Consider the following 14,918-nt stretch of genomic DNA (forward strand, 5'->3'; position numbering starts at 1 on the left):
GCAGTGCAGGGGCAGGGGGCAGCCGAGGCTGGGGAGTAGAGAACATTTTGTGGAGGAAGGAGATGGAGTTTCTGCCAGCACATCACATGCCCGTACCTTCTCCTTGGCTGCAGATCCTCAAGGTCGACGACACTCTCCCGCTGCCTCCTGCATCCAGCCTCTCGAGGATTACCTCAGCCTGCCTGGACTTGTACCCTCTGCCGGGCTGACTGACACACCTGGATGGAGCCTCCATGGGCCGGCAGCACCGGCCCCCGCCCTGGGGCCTTGGGCTCCTCCTCTGCCTCCTGCTACAGGTGTCAAGAAGCTTGTGTGCTGAAGTGGAACTTTGCCGGCCTTGCTTTGGATCTGAGACTTATATCTTCTCCGTAACCAGACGGGACCTGGAGCCTGGAAGAAAGTTGGGAAATGCCTATGTATCTATTCAAAACTGATTTCCTCGAACGTTGAGACGTGAGCAACATGGCTGAAGCCCGGTGGAGTTGCTAGGCAACTAATGAGGAGATTGGCCTGGTTTCCCCCTCGACCGTCACCTACCCAGCCAGACATTGGACACAGTTCTTCCTTGTCTCCCTGCTATGGCTCCTTCCTCCCCTCCTTTCCTACAAATTCTCTCAACCTTGTTGTTTGTTTACTGTACCTTATTACGCTATAGTAACTGATGTAATTTGTAACGCAATGTTCCTCTGTTATAGCGCTCTGATATTTCTGGTTTAGCAAGTGCTACATAATCCTTTTTGATATACCTTGTAATGCAACGATCCTCTTGGTTAAGCGCTCTGATACCTCCAGGTCTAGACAGCGCTATATAACCTTCTCAAATCAAATAAACTAAAAAACTGTTTTTCCTGAACATTGAGACCTGAGCAACATGGCTGATGCCCGGTGGACCTGCTAGACAGCTAATGAGGAGATAGGCGTTGGTTTCCCCCTTGACCGTCACCTACCCAGCCGGACAATGGGCACAGTTCCTCCTTGTCTCTCCGCTATTACTCCTTCTTCCCCTCCCTCCTACGAATTCTTGAAACTTTGTTTATGTGTACTGTACCTTACTATGCTCCTGTATCTGATGTAATTTTTAAAGCAACACTCCTAAATGTAAAGCACTCTGATACCCTCTTGGGTCAAGTTCACGCTATATAAAAAACTTTATAAATAAATAAATAAATACCCCATGCTCTTATGTGAGCAAGAGTGTTATTGTATGCATGCGTACAAGAAACTTGCAGCGACTGCGAGCCCCTTGCAGCTCTACGCATGTGCCCTGCCACCCAGCTCTTCAGTTACTATGCTGCTACAACATAGGAACTAATAACATAAGTTATTATAAAGTGGAAATGAGGTGAGGACAATCAGTGGTTCAACAGCAGTTGTCAGGCTCGAGCTGATGCCGGAGGTAGGCAGATGATGGGGCACTTTATCAAGACTTCACAGCTTCTTTTACTACCTGCCACCCATGTGTCTGACTTTGATGTCTTACAGCTCTGTTGTCATCTCCGGCTCGCTTTTGAAGCCAGTTTTGTCATTTTCTGTGTTTTTAGGAAGCTGTTTTCTCTTAGTTAAGCTTTAGGAGGTGCCATGCACCATCCTTTGGAGGTAGTGTGGTGGTGGGTGGTAAACTCCGCTAGGCAGCAGCGGGACACAGAGTTTTTTGCCGAACTCCCCATTCCAAGGGGAATACATAGTGGCAAAAACTCAGCAAACTCTGCCGGCGGAGCGATGTTTACTGCCCACTCCTAGTGTTAATACAACTTGTTGGTTGAGAAGCGCTTCTTAGCTGCTACCTCACTGTTAACTGATGGAGACAGGAGGTGGTCATACTCTACTAGGATATATTTTTCCTTGTATGACTTTTTGTAGCATTCGCACGTGCTGTAACACTGTGCACAACAATTCTGCAGCAGGTGTTACCGGATGCTGATAAGTACTCGATAAATCGAATTCTCCTGGACTCAGAAAAACTGTGTAAAAATATCCCATAGGCCCTGATTTTGTTTAAGGCATCAATTTTATCGGGTGCGACTTTAACGCACCCAGTAATAAAATGACTTGTAGTCAGGGCCTAAAGATCTTATTCTGATTCATAGCCTAATCCCAATTCATGTGCACAGATGTGGTGAGTTTGTCCCTGCACACAATCTGCCAGGTAAAAAAGTTGCAAAATGTTTAAGGGTATAAAGTCCAAGTTCTGCAGCTCAGAACATGAAGACACAATGTTTTCTCACTGCGTTAAAACTTCATCTGCACGTAACCCCCCCCCCCCCCACACACACACACCTCCATTCTAACATGCAAAATCGAAAGGGGGAAGTAATTTGACCCTGGAAAATACCTAACCAGGCAATAACGGTAAATCCACTCATGGGTGAAACCACCGCTCATTAATTCCACAATCCCCCTGCTGACAGTGCTTATTTCGAGCCAGTTGTTGCCTGTTGGGCCCACTGGCAATCATTTTTGGAGACCGCCACTTATTTTTCCTCATCAAACAGTTACCGAGAGCAAGAGAGGGAAAAACACACAAAGGGGAATGAAGGACAAGGAGAAAGGAAAAAATATATTGTGAAGCGAGAAAACAGTAACCTGCAAGAGTGAGATAAAGGGACAGGGAGTGTCTGGTAGTGGATTAAAGAGGTATGAAGAGGATTCAAGACTACCAACCTTGGTATTCAGCACACCAACATTTAATAAATAGCACCAGTTGCGGTCTTCTGGCCAGTGCTTTGGGGATCAGCACTCATTCTTTTAAAAATTAAGCAGTGCAGCTGCTGCTCCTAAGTGCTTCAGCAGGCAGGATATGGGCAGATAAGTGTGCCTAGTTATCAAAATATTTCCATTGATTCCTGTTTATTATTCTCTCTAAATATATAGCTTAAGTATCATGTACAAGCTAGTTCTATAGGAAGGCAAATAGTCTGAAAAGTCTGCAGCTCTGGTGGGGGTGAGAAATGTGACGTTCTAGGGGAAGCTGGAAGTGGCTGGGGTGGGCAGTAGTGGTAGAAAAGCAGTGTGCTCCCTATCCGTTAAAAATTTAATTTACCCCTACCTATTGTGAATGTTTGTGTTGTGTTCCAAGAGGAAATCCTAGGAGGCAATGACGCACAGGTGGTACCGGTGGCAGTCTACTGAGTAACTGAATATGGGCCAGATGCATCAAGCATTTTTCTCTTCACAGGAAGCTGTTTTCTCTTAGTTAAGCTTTAGGAGGTGCAATGCACCATCCTTTGGAGGTAGTGTGGTGGTGGGTGGTAAACTCCGCTAGGCAGCAGCGGGACACAGAGTTTTTTGCCGAACTCCCCATTCCAAGGGGAATACATAGTGGCAAAAACTCAGCAAACTCTGCCGGCGGAGCGATGTTTACTGCCCACTCCTAGTGTTAATACAACTTGTTGGTTGAGAAGCGCTTCTTAGCTGCTACCTCACTGTTAACTGATGGAGACAGGAGGTGGTCATACTCTACTAGGATATATTTTTCCTTGTATGACTTTTTGTAGCATTCGCACGTGCTGTAACACTGTGCACAACAATTCTGCAGCAGGTGTTACCGGATGCTGATAAGTACTCGATAAATCGAATTCTCCTGGACTCAGAAAAACTGTGTAAAAATATCCCATAGGCCCTGATTTTGTTTAAGGCATCAATTTTATCGGGTGCGACTTTAACGCACCCAGTAATAAAATGACTTGTAGTCAGGGCCTAAAGATCTTATTCTGATTCATAGCCTAATCCCAATTCATGTGCACAGATGTGGTGAGTTTGTCCCTGCACACAATCTGCCAGGTAAAAAAGTTGCAAAATGTTTAAGGGTATAAAGTCCAAGTTCTGCAGCTCAGAACATGAAGACACAATGTTTTCTCACTGCGTTAAAACTTCATCTGCACGTAACCCCCCCCCCCCCCACACACACACCTCCATTCTAACATGCAAAATCGAAAGGGGGAAGTAATTTGACCCTGGAAAATACCTAACCAGGCAATAACGGTAAATCCACTCATGGGTGAAACCACCGCTCATTAATTCCACAATCCCCCTGCTGACAGTGCTTATTTCGAGCCAGTTGTTGCCTGTTGGGCCCACTGGCAATCATTTTTGGAGACCGCCACTTATTTTTCCTCATCAAACAGTTACCGAGAGCAAGAGAGGGAAAAACACACAAAGGGGAATGAAGGACAAGGAGAAAGGAAAAAATATATTGTGAAGCGAGAAAACAGTAACCTGCAAGAGTGAGATAAAGGGACAGGGAGTGTCTGGTAGTGGATTAAAGAGGTATGAAGAGGATTCAAGACTACCAACCTTGGTATTCAGCACACCAACATTTAATAAATAGCACCAGTTGCGGTCTTCTGGCCAGTGCTTTGGGGATCAGCACTCATTCTTTTAAAAATTAAGCAGTGCAGCTGCTGCTCCTAAGTGCTTCAGCAGGCAGGATATGGGCAGATAAGTGTGCCTAGTTATCAAAATATTTCCATTGATTCCTGTTTATTATTCTCTCTAAATATATAGCTTAAGTATCATGTACAAGCTAGTTCTATAGGAAGGCAAATAGTCTGAAAAGTCTGCAGCTCTGGTGGGGGTGAGAAATGTGACGTTCTAGGGGAAGCTGGAAGTGGCTGGGGTGGGCAGTAGTGGTAGAAAAGCAGTGTGCTCCCTATCCGTTAAAAATTTAATTTACCCCTACCTATTGTGAATGTTTGTGTTGTGTTCCAAGAGGAAATCCTAGGAGGCAATGACGCACAGGTGGTACCGGTGGCAGTCTACTGAGTAACTGAATATGGGCCAGATGCATCAAGCATTTTTCTCTTCACAAACGGTCCGATTCGCAGAATTGGCCTGTTTGCGATCGCAAAAAATGCTTTTGCGATGCATCAAACCCAATTTTACGATTCGTAACCTGTTACCGAATCGCAAGATGGGTTTGTGATTCGCTATTTGGAAGGAGGGTGTTTAGGCCGTCCCTGCCAAATAGCGAATCCTAACAGTATTCACAAATGTTTGGAGACCGTGATTGCGGTCGCAAAACATTCGCATATTACCACCTACTTCAAGTAGGCGGTAAGACATTCGCAAATGGGAAGGGGTACCCAAGGACTCCCTCCCCTTTTGCGAATGTTTGTAAAAGCATTTTTAAGAGCAGGCAGTGGTCTCACGGACCACTGCCTGCTCTTAAAAAATGAAAAGAAAACGTTTCATTTTTCTTTTTGTAAAGCATCTCGTTTTCCTTTAAGGAAAACGGGCTGCTTTACAAAAAGAAGCATTGACATAGCCAATAGGTCTCGCCTTTGGGACCTTATAAGTGTTTAGTTATCCAGCACAATATCCTTGGTGCAACAACATCAACTGTTGCATGGCTAAACACTCATAAGGTTCCAAAGGCGAGACCTATTGGCTATGCCAATGCTTGTTGATTCATGCCCCTGTCACAGAACCCAGACGACAGGGAAGAAACAGGAGTTAGAGCTTGTGGGCATTTCAAATGGCTGTGCCATTCCAGCATTCCATACATTCTGTGAGTATGTCACCAAATACAATTCTGCAACTTTTTACCTATGTCTCAGATCCCACAGAGCTGCATTGTGCTTTGCAAAAATGTCAATAAAGTACATGAGTACATTCCAAAGTTCGTCCCTAATGACAGCAGCCGCCCTGCTGCGGTTTTTCTGTTTTAATCATGTTCAGAATTATCTTTCAGGTGTAATTGCATAAAATAAGTGACCCTGCCGGTACATGCAGGAAGCAGAGCAGTCGCCCTAACTTGCTCAGCAGGATGGGATTAAAGAGGCAGTTTACAGAGGTGTGCAGTGTGTACACAGGGCAGTACATGGGGTTAGGTCCACTGTGGCTAGTCTGGCCAAGCAAAATCCAGGTCATTAGGAACACAGTCTCTGTGCGCCCCTGATGAGGAGTGTGACCAGACCCGGCACAACACTGTTTTTGACTACATACCTGTCGCACTACAGCCGCCATTTGCTGACTAAATCGGAGTTCCGCATCTGTTTTTTGAGAAAGACACATACAGCATTCGTTTTCCATGCTTTGACATAAAAGCGTTTTGTTTCCTAAAGCCTCTAGTCTTTCCTCGCATGACGAGCAGGATGGTGAGTTCGGAGCGAACACGCGCGACAGCTGGTGAGCACTAATGAGCGGTGCTGGCAGCCAATGGCAGCGCTCGTGTTGGGCGCGGGGTTGGGTTTGGTTCCGCGCATGGCCATGCCAGGGACACACAGACCATCCTAAGAGAACCCGATCCCAGCCAATGTCAGCGGATCATGAATTTTTTAATGATTTTTAGCCTATTTGTTCTAAAGAGTACAGGATGTCCTTGGGAAGGTGGAGAAATGTGAGAAGAGTGAGAGCTGCGGAGAGGGAAAGGGGCATTGAAAAGTTAGAAACAAAGGAGAGAGGGAGACAGATACGGTGGAGAGCGGGAAACATGACGAGGAAAGATTGGACACGGGGAATGAGAAAAGTAGGATAGGGAAGGAGGGAAACACTTCAAAATAGAGAGAAAGTAATGGAACCAAGGAAAGGAACAGAGAGGGAATGATAGAAGGGGCAGAGAGACTAGAGATTAAGATGCAAAGATTGCAGCAAGAGATGTGAAAGGATGGAGCGAGAGAAGAAAAGGAAGAAAAAGGGGAGGGTTTGGAAAATACTGAGACTTAGAGGGACAAATGGGAGTGAGCAGCCGGACATAAATGAGGGAAGGATAGTGTGGGAGGATGCGTGGGAAGAACGTGTGGGAGGGAGAGAACAATGGAATAAGAGGGATAGGTAACCAGAGGCAGAATGCGATAAAAACAAGCCACAGCGAGCAATCTGTTTTGCATTATTGCGCACGCATCTGTATACGATAATTCAAAACAGATGTGGCCCCTGCGGGTAACCACAAGCAAAAGGCCATGGGCGGAGCAAAGGCGGGACATGCCTTTGCCCAATTGTGTGCTGTCTTTATTTGAAAGATGCACGCAAAGCCCATTAGCCTTTGAGGAAAAGAAACACATGCACGAGCGCGTGGTGAGCTTGGGGAGCTTTCTGAAGCCCCTTACTAAAAGTCGAGCAGCAGCGCACGCGCGCTGCTCTAGGCTCGAGCTAAAAATTATTGCTTTATTTGAAAGCAATCACAGACATGGTGGTCTGCTGATCTACCTCATTAATATTCATGAGGTAGGTCATTTGAGCCCCCTTAGGAATCGCAGAAAGTGTATTGCATACTTTTATGCTTGCTGTTTGGCGATTCCCTAATTGCGAATTGCAATTAGGGAATCGCAAAACATTTTTTTGATGCAACTGGCCCTAAGAGCGCAAACAAGCCCACGAATTAGAAACAGTGAAAAGCCACAGGAGATACTCCTGTCCAGTGAGAAATCCAGTACAGAGTGTCTCACTGGACAACAGGCAGAGCAGAATGTTATGGCACAAAACAATGTCATGACATAGTAACATCAAAAGTACAAATTAAATTTAAGGTATCACAATACAACACCTCCCTTCCCACAAAATGAATACAAAATAAACTAAACAATGAAAACATAAACAAATCAATACAATAGATAATCTTGAAACTTAACCGGAATTACAGTTTTTATCTTAGAAATAACACCAGAGGTGACTTCTACATCAGTCCCACAAGCAGCCATATAAGTAGATGCAGTGTTGGGAGACTTAGCATTCACAACATGTACAATCTCATTGAAACTACCTGAACTTACACTCTGATGTTGAGTTTGAAAAATATTTGCAGATGTATTTGATAATTTTTTTTATCAGAACACAAATCCCAACCAACATAAATATTTCCACTATGGAATTCTACCTTGCATTTATTCAACTGCGTTTGGAAATATTAAATATGTACCACTGCCCCTTTGTTCTACCATTCACGGTCTTACAACAAAACATCAGAGTGAGACACTTCCACAATTTGCACAGAAAACAGCCTTTACAATGTGGTTATTACCACGCAATCAAATCACAAGAAAACTCCACTGGATGTGTGGAGGAGGGAACAAGAGGCGTGGGGTTCTAGGAGCTAGCAGCCTCCAATACTAAATGTTTACCACAAAAGAGCTGCTCCTAGTGTGATAACCCAAACGAGTTACAAGAACGTTGTGAGTGTGGGCATCTCACAAAAAGTTCCGGACTGGTCTCAACGACCACCTGGTGTCATGCTTCATCATTGACCAGTCCTCGCCCTCCAAAACCTTCGTTTGATGGAGGGCGGGCATACACTTGACGACAAGGATGCACTTCTAAGTGATTAAGTGGGGGCCCGTGACTATGTGAGTGAAGTTAAAAATCATTATAGTAGTCAATAGCGTTTTTAATGTAGAATGAAAACTATATGATATTAAAATTAAAGTGTGACGGTGATTGGGATGGTTATTGTTCCCAACCGTCTAGTGGACGGTCGACATGTTTCTGCCTAAGTGGCCCAAGTGGGTCCATGGCATTCATCAGGACCTAGAAGTAAAGAAAAGGGGCTCTGTTCTTACCAATTTTGGTAAGATATTACCACTGCGGGAGTGTGGCGGTGGTCACACTTCACCGTTTTAAGCTGCTTCCAATAGTGAAGCCCTAGTTAAATGGACAACTTGTCCCATGGGGGAAGGGGCGGGGGGATCCACAGTTGTGTCTCCTTGTAACTTGTGATCAATGCGTCCCGAAACCTATACGTCTGCTCCCGGTCCTCCCGAATGTATCATTCACTATTGGAAGCAGCTTAAAACGGTGAAGTGTGACCACCGCCACACTCCCGCAGTGGTAATATCTTACCAAAATTGGTAAGAACGGAGCCCCCTTTCTTTACTTCTAGGTCCTGATGAATGCCATGGACCCACTTGGGCCACTTAGGCAGAAACATGTCGACCGTCCACTAGACGGTTGGGAACAATAACCATCCCAATCACCGTCACACTTTAATTTTAATATCATATAGTTTTCATTCTACATTAAAAACGCTATTGACTACTATAATGATTTTTAACTTCACTCACTATTACCACGCAATACCTTTACAACACATCCATTACAACGTATATGCCTTTACCACGCATGCCTTTACCATGCAAATTTTTACCACGCATTAACCTTTACCACGCATGCCTCTACAATGAAAATGTAAGAAAATCTTCAAACAGTTTAAAATATCAATGCTAATAAGAAAGGCATTACTAAACATACATCTTCAGATGCACCATATTTTCTAGTGATATGTTTCGGTGGGTAAAATTGTAAAGACCACCTTCTTCAGGACAATAGCAGTTCGATATATATGTTTGATTAAAACATCTTGGCTAAAAAGTCCACATGTTTAAGTACACAAATGTGCCTTTTTAAACAAGTTTTTCATCCTTTATTCAGATCAGATCTCCTTGCTCATATCATAAAAACCTTACACCTTGGGCAAGTGTAATGTTACACTTGGGCTTAAAGGAATAAAGCAGTTCCCAGACAGTGATCTGGCAAACAGCAATATGAAAACAAAAGGGCGTTTTTGATCATTCTGAGTCCTGCTGAGGTGCTGTGTCATCGCAATAATGCAGGTGGATTACAAGATTACCTTGCCTGTTATCCATATGGCGGAGAAGATACTATAATAGTGAACTATATGTGCCCAAGGTGCAAAGTGCACTTCAGAAGAAAGAAAGGTGAACATCCTGGTACAGAGTGAGGGGTATTTAAATAACTCCATAGATTCTCTCACAAATCTTTCTGTACATCCATTTTAGATGATAATGCAGTCTGTATACCTTTTTCAAAAAACGAATTTAACCTTTCCACCAAACCATTAGCAGCAGTTATGAAAGAACACTCCTCTTTTTGTCTTATATCTTATTTACTTTAAAAGGCCAATATTTTCTCTGCATTAAACTGAGTTCCATTATCAGTTAACTACACTATTCGTAGTGGGGATGGGAACAGAATCATAGCAAACCTATTTAGATTAATAATCCGTGAGAACAATAACAAATCTAATCTCTTTTGGTAACACTTTAAAAGGTCATGAAAAGTTAATAGCCAATTTGGCCCATAGTTGAGCAGCCAATGGAATAAAACCAGCTATGATTTTTACTAACTTTACAGTGTTTGTCAGACAATAAACACTCAAGACATTCATTGATAAACTGTTCAAAACAAACATCCATACTTGGCCAACAATAGCATTTTCTCAACAGCTTTTTGTGCCTGAAATACCAGGGTGCCCTTTGTGACTTTGTGAGCTGCATGGTTTCATTTGGCTTTTAATGCTACAGGTGTAACAAAAAAACCTTGCCTATTCATCATGCCATTTTCTGAGGACAACTCTGCTGAAATTTGCTAGAAAGGAACAATACTCTTTGGCAAATTCCTTATTGGTGGCCACCCTCAGTAACATATCTCTTAACTTCACAAAACACTGTATCCTTCTCACATGCTTCTATCCATTAATTCTCACTAATAGATCCTACAGACACAGCAGAAGCATGAACAGAAGAAACAACACATTTGTTTTCATACCTCAAAATGAGCTCAGAGTAATTTCTTACAGGTCTATGAAAAAGGCAGACTGCTCGAATATTCTTTCCTCCTGGAATGCACTTGATATCAAAATTATATTAGTGGAATTTGGATAACAAGCATACAGGTCTGGAGGAAGTTAAGACGGTGCCCTTATCACTCATGAGATATAAAAGTGGTTTATGATCAGTTATAAACCTCCCAAGATACATTTTACATTCCTCAACAGCCCATATATATATGCCAAAGCTTCTCTTTCAGTGGTACTTGGTGATTTTTCTGGTGGTTTGAGTATACAAGAAATAAAAGCAATTGTGTGTTCTTAACCATAGTGCAATTGTGTTAAGACTGCACCCAGACCTACAGAGTTGGCATTCACAATTACAGACGTGGTCAGAGCTACAAAAAGGTTGCCATGCAGGTGCAGACGTGATCATGATTGCCTGAAATGTGTCATCCGGTTCTTTTGCCCACACAAATGTTTCCTTCATCCGCACAGGAGCGTTAGGAGCATTGATAACAGCATCAATTAGGTCCTTTTTCGGTTTGATACCATCAGCAGTAATAGTGAGGTCCAAGTATGCACGTTCTTTGACCAAAAATTTTTATTTTTCTTCAACACGGTCATACCTCTCTCACAAAGAATACCAAGCACGCGTTCCAGAATCAAATTATGTTCTGCGATATTTTTTCAAAAAATTAGAACGTCACCCAGAAATTCCCGAACCGCTTCGCCTTTAAACAAAGTGTACATAAGTTATTGAAATACGCTGACAGTAGACTCCAAAGCAATGTCTTGTCCTCCGAATGCTTTGAGATGAATATCCATTTCAATTCATTGTTTATCAAAATTCTTCTTATAAAATGTGATACCAGACAACATAGTTATGGGAGAACCAGGGTCCACCATAATTTCCAAAACTACTTCACCAATTTGCGCTAAACCAAATGGTGCTCTCAAAGGTTTGACCGCTCTCTCACTGTCAAGAGATAACACCAAATTATTGACCATCTCATCTTCAAATTCATCAACAACGAGTTGGATTCCTGTAGACTGATAAATGTTCTTGAATTTGTTTCACAAAAACAGTTGAAAACAAACTAATCCCACAGGTAAGATCAATGTTTTCACCAAATTCACATTTGGATGCCAAAATGAGTAAGTTAGAAAGGTACTCCTCAATACTCTCATCAGCAAAACTGATTCGGTTGAAAAAAAATTGTCTCTCAAGAATAATATTTGGTTCTTCAGTAGAATGTTTTTCCAGTCATTTAACACCTTCTGCAAAAATATCCCAAGCAATAAACTGTCCAGGTGGTGGCTCTATTTCAGGAGGATTGTTGAAAATCTCTTGAACAGAATCTCCAACAAGCTTAACTACAATGCTTTTTTTCTTTCACATGAGAAATCATTTCCATCACTTGCAAAAATATATGGCCCTATTTTGATAGAGGGCGGTCAGACTGCCGCCTGCTTTCGCAGCAGTCAGGGAACCGCTCAACAAGCAGGCCACTGTCCAACAGCCCAATTACGATAGGACCGCCGTGCATGGATGGATTTTACACAGCAGCTTGTGCAAGGGCCCAGGAAAAGGGCTGCTGCACAAGCCGCAGTGTAAAAAAGCACTTTGTGCACATCCATGCACTGTGTGCTATGCACTATGTGGTGCATGGCACACGGTGCATGGATGTTTGTGGGGGCCATACATATGCCTCCAGGGCCACTTTGCAGGTGCCCACGATGGACGGGCGCTGTTTGGGGCCCCCAAAGTCTGTTTCTGACAACCTTTTCATGGCAGTCGGACTGCAATGAAAAGGCTGTCGGAAAGGGATATAGTAATTCCGACTGCGATGCCTGCCTTGGCACCATCGTCATTAAGGTTAGCGATTCCAACAGCCACACCGTCGGAATCAGTAGATCCTGACGAAGGCAGCGGTCTGTCCCCCGTACGACAAGGGTCCGACTGCCTGAATAATAATGCAGTGGTCGGACCAAAGGGCTTTCTGTCGGTGGGACTGCCACCGATGGCCTGTCTGTGGCGGTCCCACCAACATCAAAATGAGCCCCAAAGTTCTCAAGGGCTCTAAACCACTGAAGCAATTTCACATTAGTTTACCAGGGTTCTGTAGGAAAGGGCTAAGTAGGCTGTGAAACATTTACCTGGAAGCAATCATATAAGAAATATATCCAGAAAGCACATAACAGGAGGAATCCCAACTCAAAAGTCCTGAAATAATTCTTGAAATGATGAGCATTACATTTTCAAATGCCCAGAGCGCGATTATCAGAAGCGCAGACTGGGAGTAATGTGTGTCCATGAGGCGCTCTAGCTTCACGCATTGAGTGAAAATGTGTTCATTCACAGAATACACAGCACAGAGCATCCCAGAATGCATCAGTGGAAGGACGTCAATGAGCCGATGTAGTGAGGTAGGTGTGATAGCCCGTGGCACAGCGGAAAAGGGGTTTTGGCTAATTTAAGTTGGAGCATGTAGTATTCAAAAGAAACAATTGATGGATGGAATGCTGGACAATGCAAACATTCTCCCCCAGGCACAAGGATCTGGGTTTAATCCATCATTCTTTTGCTCACCACACCACCCCATTTTGGACCCAGCCATATGCAAATCAGTCTTGACCCTGTTCCTTATGGGAACAGTCAAGCCCGAACTGCCAAGCCAGGTCCTCCCTGGACAGCAAACAAGCATCCTGGGACAGGTTTGAGGGCATCACACTTCATTAGCCAGGCTAACTTGAATCCAGTGGTGTAGTGAGCATGGAACCCACGTCTGGGCATACCCTTCCCATTTAGGGTGTAATATTTACACCACGCGCTGATTCAGTCTAAAAAAAATCTCTATTTTATAAGACTCTATTTTGGCACATATCAACATCAGATCCTCCGACAGTTCGGAGAGTTGACAGAGATTTGGCAAAAGATTTAGCTGAATATCCCCCTCATGAGGACCTAGAACAAAGGGAATATTATACAAACCACTCTATATACATCTATATATATCTCATTATTTACAAATATTCAATAACGACAGACTCCGTTTCTCTATTACTTTGCTTTATCTATTTCCTTTGAAAGCATATGGAATGGTCAAACACAGGTACAGAATCAAATTAGTACCATCACACAATAGAACACAAATCAGTAATTCACATTAACATCTCATTTAAGGAGCATGAGTTGAGTGGTTAGAGACAAAAGTCAATTATAACAAGATTAATGCAAATACAGAATTCATACAAATCTAAGGAAACTATAGCATGGCGTGCTAATAGCTGGAAAAGCAAACCCTCCGGCTGGAAGGGAAAGCTGGGGCAATCTTCACAAAAGTATGAGGAGCAAAGTTAAGGAGTCAGCTTACAGATAGCATCAGCCAAAGAATCTCAAGGAAGTCTCGTTCTGACCCAACCAAAAAACATGGATTCTAACACTAATAGTTATACCCTAAAGTTAAAGTCCATCTCTACGCTTGTTTTAAAATCAAGAAAGTCTCTCTCCTCATTGGTTAGAAATATGGGGAGTCAAGTCACACCATTTCCGTCGCTTTTCACTCTTAAAAGTTATTTCTTTAGACTCATGCTGTCATCAGCGTCCTACAGCAAAGGAAATCAAAATCTTCTCCTTCCTCGGCACACACGCATATTCAGGCAAAAGTTGTAACTTTTTATTAGCACAGCTATCCCCAAAACTAAATATATCCTTGGACAATAGGAAGTTTCGCTGATACTCTGAACACGTAGCAGCCATCTACAAGAAAGAACACAATAGTCATCTATGAAGAATAAAACACATTTTTCTGCATTTCTACGTTTCAAAGCAAAATTAACCCTAATGCCAGCTTTTTGAGGCCTTCTTTGTAAAGCGTTCAGTTTTCTCTAGGAGAAATAAACAGATTCAATTCTTTGCTCAAAATAAAAACTCTATTTCATTTTCATTTCAATCTTTCATTAGTCTAATATAAACGCAATCATTCTATGTAATTAATATTTGCTTAATTAAATACGTTTTCATTCACATTTGCTCATGAAAATATCATTTGCTCCTTCTTTTGCTGTCTTCTGTGAAGGAATCATTTGTGGCCTACTTAAACCCATTGTAATTTTCCCGCACCGTTCTTAATTTCTTTTCCAAAGCAAAAGAATAATAATGCTTTCTTTCTGAATTTCAAAACTTTGTTATTGATTTTCACACAATTAGAGGTTTACTCCAAGCAGGTTTATTTACGGAAAACCCTGCTTTATCAATGCCCCCTTTGATGGCAATTTAAGCCATCAATAAAACCAAAAATCTGATTACAATCTGATTTTATCATAACACACTTGTTCTCATTATTTTTCATTACCTCATAATAATTTCTCTTCCTGTCTTCCATTTCTGTTTCTTCTCTGTTTCTTTTCTTTGCTC

Source organism: Triturus cristatus, chromosome 3_2, assembly GCF_964204655.1.
Source record: "Triturus cristatus chromosome 3_2, aTriCri1.1, whole genome shotgun sequence".
NCBI lineage: Eukaryota > Metazoa > Chordata > Amphibia > Caudata > Salamandridae > Triturus > Triturus cristatus.